This window comes from Trichechus manatus, unplaced genomic scaffold, assembly GCF_000243295.1.
Source record: "Trichechus manatus latirostris isolate Lorelei unplaced genomic scaffold, TriManLat1.0 scaffold00106, whole genome shotgun sequence".
In the NCBI taxonomy this organism is placed as follows: Eukaryota; Metazoa; Chordata; class Mammalia; order Sirenia; family Trichechidae; genus Trichechus; species Trichechus manatus.
The window spans coordinates 7,692,679-7,699,394 of NW_004444042.1; the positions used below are offsets into that span (position 1 = coordinate 7,692,679).

General features: G+C 37.9%; 1 long non-coding RNA gene across 1 annotated transcript in view; it reads right to left on the minus strand.

Moving 5' to 3' along the window:
- Positions 1–3,988: 3,988 nt before the first annotated feature.
- Positions 3,989–6,716, minus strand: part of LOC111821794 (uncharacterized) — a 53,310-nt gene continuing 50,582 nt past the window's right edge. Inside the window, exon 3 of the long non-coding RNA XR_002825136.1 lies at positions 3,989–5,710. This is a non-coding gene — a long non-coding RNA (uncharacterized LOC111821794). The remainder of the gene's footprint in view (positions 5,711–6,716) is intronic.

Sequence of the window (6,716 nt, forward strand, 5' to 3'; positions counted from 1 at the left end):
CCCCCATCCCAGGCTCCCTCCCCAACTCAGCTTTGCATTTGAATCCTGCTTTTGCTTGGAGGTTATATGTAAACCCCATTGTGCCTGCGTAGTATGATTAATGTTGCTGATGTAACTTGTGTGAACTCCCTACTTGTAAACCCCTTTAAAGGTAATCTGCCTGCCCACCCTTGGCGAGCAGTCTTGGCAGCAGTAAGCACGGACTGACTCCATTTCCTTATACAACGAAATAAAGGTACCTTTTTGTTCTCCCACCTTGGACTCTCGTTTATTGGCCAATATGAGTCATGCCGAGTAAGAACCTGGGGCTTCCACCCGGTCACACAGAGGCATCTGGCCAAAGAAGCAAAATGGGGCTGAAATTCTGCGTATGCTCAGGTCACCAAGCCATTCACTGTGGAGTGAGGCCACGTGTATTAGAAGAAGTAGCATCTAACCACAGGTCCCCAAGCTACTGCCTAGACTGCTGTACCATCCCAGGGGAAATGCTGTTTCCTAACTGGTTTACCACAGGGGGTACTTTTTTCTTAATTCAAACAAAGGCATCTCATTAATTAATCGCGACTCTGCCTACTCCACTATCTACTATTAGTTGTGTAATCTTACCCAAGTTACTGAACTATTCTAAAGCCCAGTTTCCTCATCTGGGAAATATGGTTGAAAATAGTACTTGCCTCATAGTGAGGTTTTGAGGATTACACGAGATGATGCCAAGTGAAGTGTGCAGTATACAGTGCCAGGTCTTTAATAAGCACCCTCTATTTGTGATCATCATTATCACAACCTCTCTGAGCCTCGGATTCCTCATCTGTTAATATTATCTACTTCACAAGACATTTCCATGAGCATTTTACAAACTATAGCACACTATATAAAAATTAGTAAATGCAAAAACTGCTTGATAACTAGTACGTAGTAAATGTTTGATGAATGTTAAATGGTATTGTTGCTATTAGTACTGACAACTCATTTAAAATTTTTACATCATATATATTCTTGGTTTGGGTGTCTGTTAGAGACGATAATCATGCTCAAGGATCATTCTAAATTGTGAGAGAAAAATTATCTCATTAGGCAGATCTATAAACAATACAAATCTAAAGGTTCTAAGACAAAGTATTATCTATTCGATCTCCACAACCTCCCCCTGTCCCATCTACAATCTATCAGATTTAAGCTGATCAAAAAAATCACCTGAGAGACACTGAACCTTCTTGTTTAAAACTAGGGCCTCCCAATAGGAAAAACTGTGTTTTATATCCACATGACACAGAAAAAACATTAGATTTACACACAGTTGCATAACTGTATTTTCATGGACTTGGAAACAGCATTCATTCTTCAGAAAATGCCTGTTGATTCATTTCAGCCTCAAAATAGTATTTGACTCTGCTCCCTTAAGAAAAGGGCTCCTTCCACCCATATTGCAATGTTTGGGATATTTAAAGCTTCTGTTACCATAAATGTGTCTTACAGTCTCACAGCAACCATAATTCAGATACAAGAACACACACTTCCACAGCCTGCAAACTAGAAGGATTTTTAATAGGCCTCCAATTCTGCAACTGAATGGTGTTTACTGTGACCTATGCAGCAGGCAAAACCCAAAACAAAACTAAGCCCTGAGTCAGTATCAGATGTAACACTTCCTTCATGTCTTCCAAATGTGCTCACAGTTTTGTTTTGTTGCTATTCACATTTATTACTACCAACAGAACGCTAGCTACACATTTATCAGTGAAAGACAGTGCTAAGGGAAGAAACGAATGTTCTTTCAACTTTATTATTGTCCGTATCTTCTCAGCACTTAGGCATGAAGCACATTCTACATTTACTGTGGATGATTCTGTCCATTCAAGAAACATCTCTGATGGAATGGACACCAAGAGGCTGTGGATTCAAATCTGAATCTGTCACTAAATAGCATTATCTCCTTAGGCAGATCGTTTAACCTCTGGGGTCTCCTCTGAGATAATGTATGAAAACAGATTTTTAAAATTATAAAATGATATATGCGTATGCTTATTCATTATTTCTGCCGACATTATATTATGCAAACAGATTTAGAAATCCCTGCTTTAGTTACCTCAATTCACTATAAAGGAAAAGTTGTGAAATAGAACTTTTCAGGCACAGAAACATTCTACAAACGCAAGGCCTTTTAATGCATCGTCACCTTTTGAAGCTTTAGAATCTTATTAAAGCAACTGCTAGAAGTACTATACACAAATAGCCCAATCAAAAGGCAGCCATGACTTGGAAACTTCGGGAAGCATAAGCATTAACAGTTGGGATAATCAGATTGATCGATAATATTATCTGTCTGGCAATCCATGTACCTTTTTAGTAGCATTTTATGCAGCAATGTTCCTGTAAGGGTAGTTAAGTGTGGCATCTCAAGTCTGCCCATCCTCACATCTCTCAGGCATACTCAGGGCAAGCAATATATTACATCCATTTAATAAATGAGGAAAGCCTGGGAATCACCTAGATACACAGAATGAAAAATAAAGCCAGAACTGGAACAATAAATAGGCTAAGTTCAATGTTCTTTCCCCTGGAATGCACTGCCATCCTTGGGGCAGGCCAAAGCTTCAAATTCAAAAACAAAAAAATCTCCCTGGCCTTTCCCCATGTTTCTTTGCTACCTGTCTCAGAAACTTGCACAACAGAGCACAAGAAGCAAAAAGTTTGTTCCATAATGCATTACAAGGGATTAACTTCAAGAAATCTTTGGTTTCTACTCGGCAGCCCTACAAACTACACACACACACACACACACACACACACACACACACACACACCAATCTCCATTAAGATCAAGGGCAGACTCATATGAACCAAGCTGCTCCATTTGGGAAGGAAACTATGGACATCTGGCAAAATAATCTGTCAAAGACAAGGTTCCCTATATCATGACCAGGCAGATGAACAGGGCTGCCACACGTCAAGTATGTTATTTAACGGGTATTGCTAATGTGCATTTACTACCTTTACAGAGAAATTATTTTCTATATTTAATGTGCATTAATTATTACTAGAATTTACAACATCTTTTATTTTCCAGAGCACATCTTACATATAAAGCATGCTACAAAGAAATAAAACAACCCCCTCAGCTGGCTTTAAAAGAAGACTAGGAATAAGCCAGAAGCACAAGGGTAGATCAAAATTTTATTTGTATGCTATGCAGCATACAAACATGTTGTCATTGGTACAATATTTTTCTAAGAATAAAAGGCAACATTATGAATATGGTATACCCAAAGTTAAAAATGACTGCTCTTTCAGACATGAGGTCTACAGATGAAGTACAAGGTGATTTGGTTTTAAAACACTAAAAATGTTTCAGCTGCTGAAATGTATCACTAATTTGAGTTTAAACAGATAACATATCCAGTCCATAAAATATATCAAAACAGTGTGCAAAGGCAGAAAATGAGCAATAGTTTCTGAAGCAGAAGATCAGAAAAGATAAACTACCGAGTCTTGATTTCAATCAGAGGCACTGAAAAGGTTTTCTGAGGCAAAGACAAATATTTCTCTGATTGGATGGGGAAAAATTAATTGGTCTTAAGAGCTGATTTAAAGTGGAAAAAAAAAAAGCGTAAAAATATAAATGGCCAACCCAGGGTAGGAGAAACATAAGTGTTCAAAAAACATAAAAAGATGTTCAACCTTACTCAAAATCAGGAAAACGGCTAAAAGAAGACTATAAGATTCCATTTCATACCCATCATATGGATAAAAAAATAAAAAGTCTGACAACACCAAATGTTGGAAAAAATATGGAGCAGTGTAAATTTTATACCCTCCTAGTGTGAAAGTAAACTGGTACAACCACTTTGGGCAACATCTGCAAAGAAAGATATGCTAATTCTATACACTCTGGTGGCGCAGTGGTTAAGAGATTGGCTGCTAACCAAAAGGCCGGAGGTTCAAATCCACCAGCTGCTCCTTGGAAACCCTATGGCGCAGTTCTACTCTGTCCTGTAGGAATCTATGAGCCGGAATCGACTCGACGGCAACAGCTTTGGTTTTTTTTTGCATGTTTTTTTTAATACACTCTAGTGTTTCTGCTCCTAGACAAATATCATAGAGAAAGCCTGGCACATGTACCCAAGGAGGCTTGCACAAGATTGTCCACAGCAGCATTTTCATCATAACAAGAAACAGAAATAACTACATAATTATCAATAGGAGAATGGATAGTGTTCAAAATTGTTTGTTGAATGAATGACACTGAGAGATAAATAACAATGTTCTCAAAGGATGGCATAGCCTAGGTCCCTGTGCAATAATACCAAAAGGTGTCATCAGAGTCCCAGAGTCCCAGAGAAAATGTAGTATAGGAAAAAAAAATTTTTTTGAAGAAATAATGGAGGAAACCATAACAAACTAGGTGAAAGACATAAACTGTGGTACATCCATATAATGGAACACTACTCAGAAATAAAAAGGAGCAAACTATTGCTAGACTCAATAACATGGATGAATCTCAAAGACATCATGCTGAGTGAAATGAGCCAGTTTCCAGACATTACACACTATTTGATTCCATATACAGGTGGTCCCTGGCTTACAAGAGGGTTCTGTTCTGATGACTCTGTCATAAGTAAGTTCTGAAATAAGTCGAATACCTCATTTTTTTTTAAGTTTTCATTATTATTGCCTTTTATTATCAGTATCTTTATAAATCTGATCTTTACCTGTCCTTAGGGGTTGGAAACATTACATATAAACTTACAGATATGTGCTGCAATATTGTATGTAGTACATATTACTAAAGATAAAATGTACCAAATAAAGGACCGTTATAAACGTGGTTCGTTGTAACTAGAATACGTCATAAGTCGGGGACTGCCTGTATACAACATTCTGCAAAAAGCAAAAGTATAGGAACAGAGAAAAGATCAATGGTTGCCAGGGGTTAGAAATAGGAAGAGCGTTTGAGTATAAATGGACAGCACAAGAGAATCTGGGGGTGGGGATGAAGGAAATTGTTCTGTGTCCTGATTATGGAGGTGGTTACACAAATCTATATATGTGTTAAAATTCATAAACTGTACATGAGAAAGTCAGTTTTATTGTATATAAACTTTTAAAAGTCTGAAAAAATCACTGCCTCTCCAAAGTGATGTATATCCGAGGTAATTAAATGGCATGACATGTCATACACTCACCGCCTGAAAATGTAAAAGGCTGCCAGATCATGCAGTTACATGGCCATCCACACAAACACTGCAACATCTTCCTTGAAGATGGTTAACACAAAGCCTAAATAAGGGCACTGAACATTGCTCTTAATCAATGTCTTAAAAAAAAAAAAAAAAGACTACTTTCAGGGTTCTAGCATCATAAAAAAAATCAATGTCTTAAAACAAAGTTTACTTTAGGAAAAAAGTGTTCAGGTTTTTTTTGGTATCTTCTACGAACTTTAATCTAGAATCTAAACACAACACTACTACACTGTAAAAAGGAAATAATGTTTTCTGTTGCATTGTTTTCATGTGTGCAAAACCTTCCTGCAGGGGACTGGAGACACTGCCAGTTAGTTAAATTAAAGTTCTTTACCTTTTCCTTCTTGTTCAGCCTCTCAAGGTCAGTGTTCCCTGAATAAAAGGCAATCTAAGCACTGGAATGTAGGGAACCCCACTGGCGTATCAGGATCTTCAACACTGATGACTTCCATGATTTCACTCTCCACAGCCTGCCAGGGTTCCCGAAAGAGAAGACAGCAAAGCATCAATAGTGCCACTTAACTGGGATGACCATGTGTCCCAATTTGCTTGGGTCAGTCCTGGTTAAGAACTGCTGTTTTGATAATTATTAATAGCACCCCCTTTCACTCTAAAAGTGATACAGTTTAGATGATTATATGGCCACCCTACCTTTAACTTATTTCCATTCAGGAACCTAACCCACAATCCCTCTCCATCACCAAGACATGGAAAGTAGCCCTCACAAAGAGAAGTACCTATACTAAGTCAAAAAAGGCAGGAAAATTAATTTGATTAGCCTAATGCATTCCTTGGTAACAGATATGGTGAGGGCAAGAGAATAAAACAATACACCTACACTGTCCAATGCGACAGCCACTAACCAAATGCTCTAATGAGCACTTCAAATGTGTCTCATCCAAGACTTTGAAAGCATTCCCCTCGAGAACAGGAACCAGACAAGGATGCCCTTTATCAACACTATTATTCAACGTTGTGCTGGAGATCCTAGCCAGAGCAGTTAGGTGAGAAAAAGAAATAAAGGGCATCCAAATAGGTAGCGAAGAAGTCAAAGCATCTCTATTTGCAGATGATATAATCTTATACACAGAAAACCCCAAAGAATCCACAAGAAAACTACTGGAACTAATAGAAGACTTCAGCAGAGTTTCAGGATACAAGATAAACATACAAAAATCAATTGGATTCCTTTACACCAACAAAGAGAACCTTGAAGAGGAAATCACCAAATCAATACTATTTACAACAGCCCCCAATAAGATAAAATACCTCGGAATAAATCTAACCAGAAATGTAAAAGATCTTTACAGAGAAAACTACAAGACACTACTGCAAGAAACTAAGAGAGACCTGCATAAGTGGGAAAATATACCTTGCTCATGGATAGGTAGACTCAACATAGTGAAAATGTCAATTCTACCCAAAGCAATCTACAGATACAATGCAATCCCGATCCAAATTCCAGCAGCATTTTTT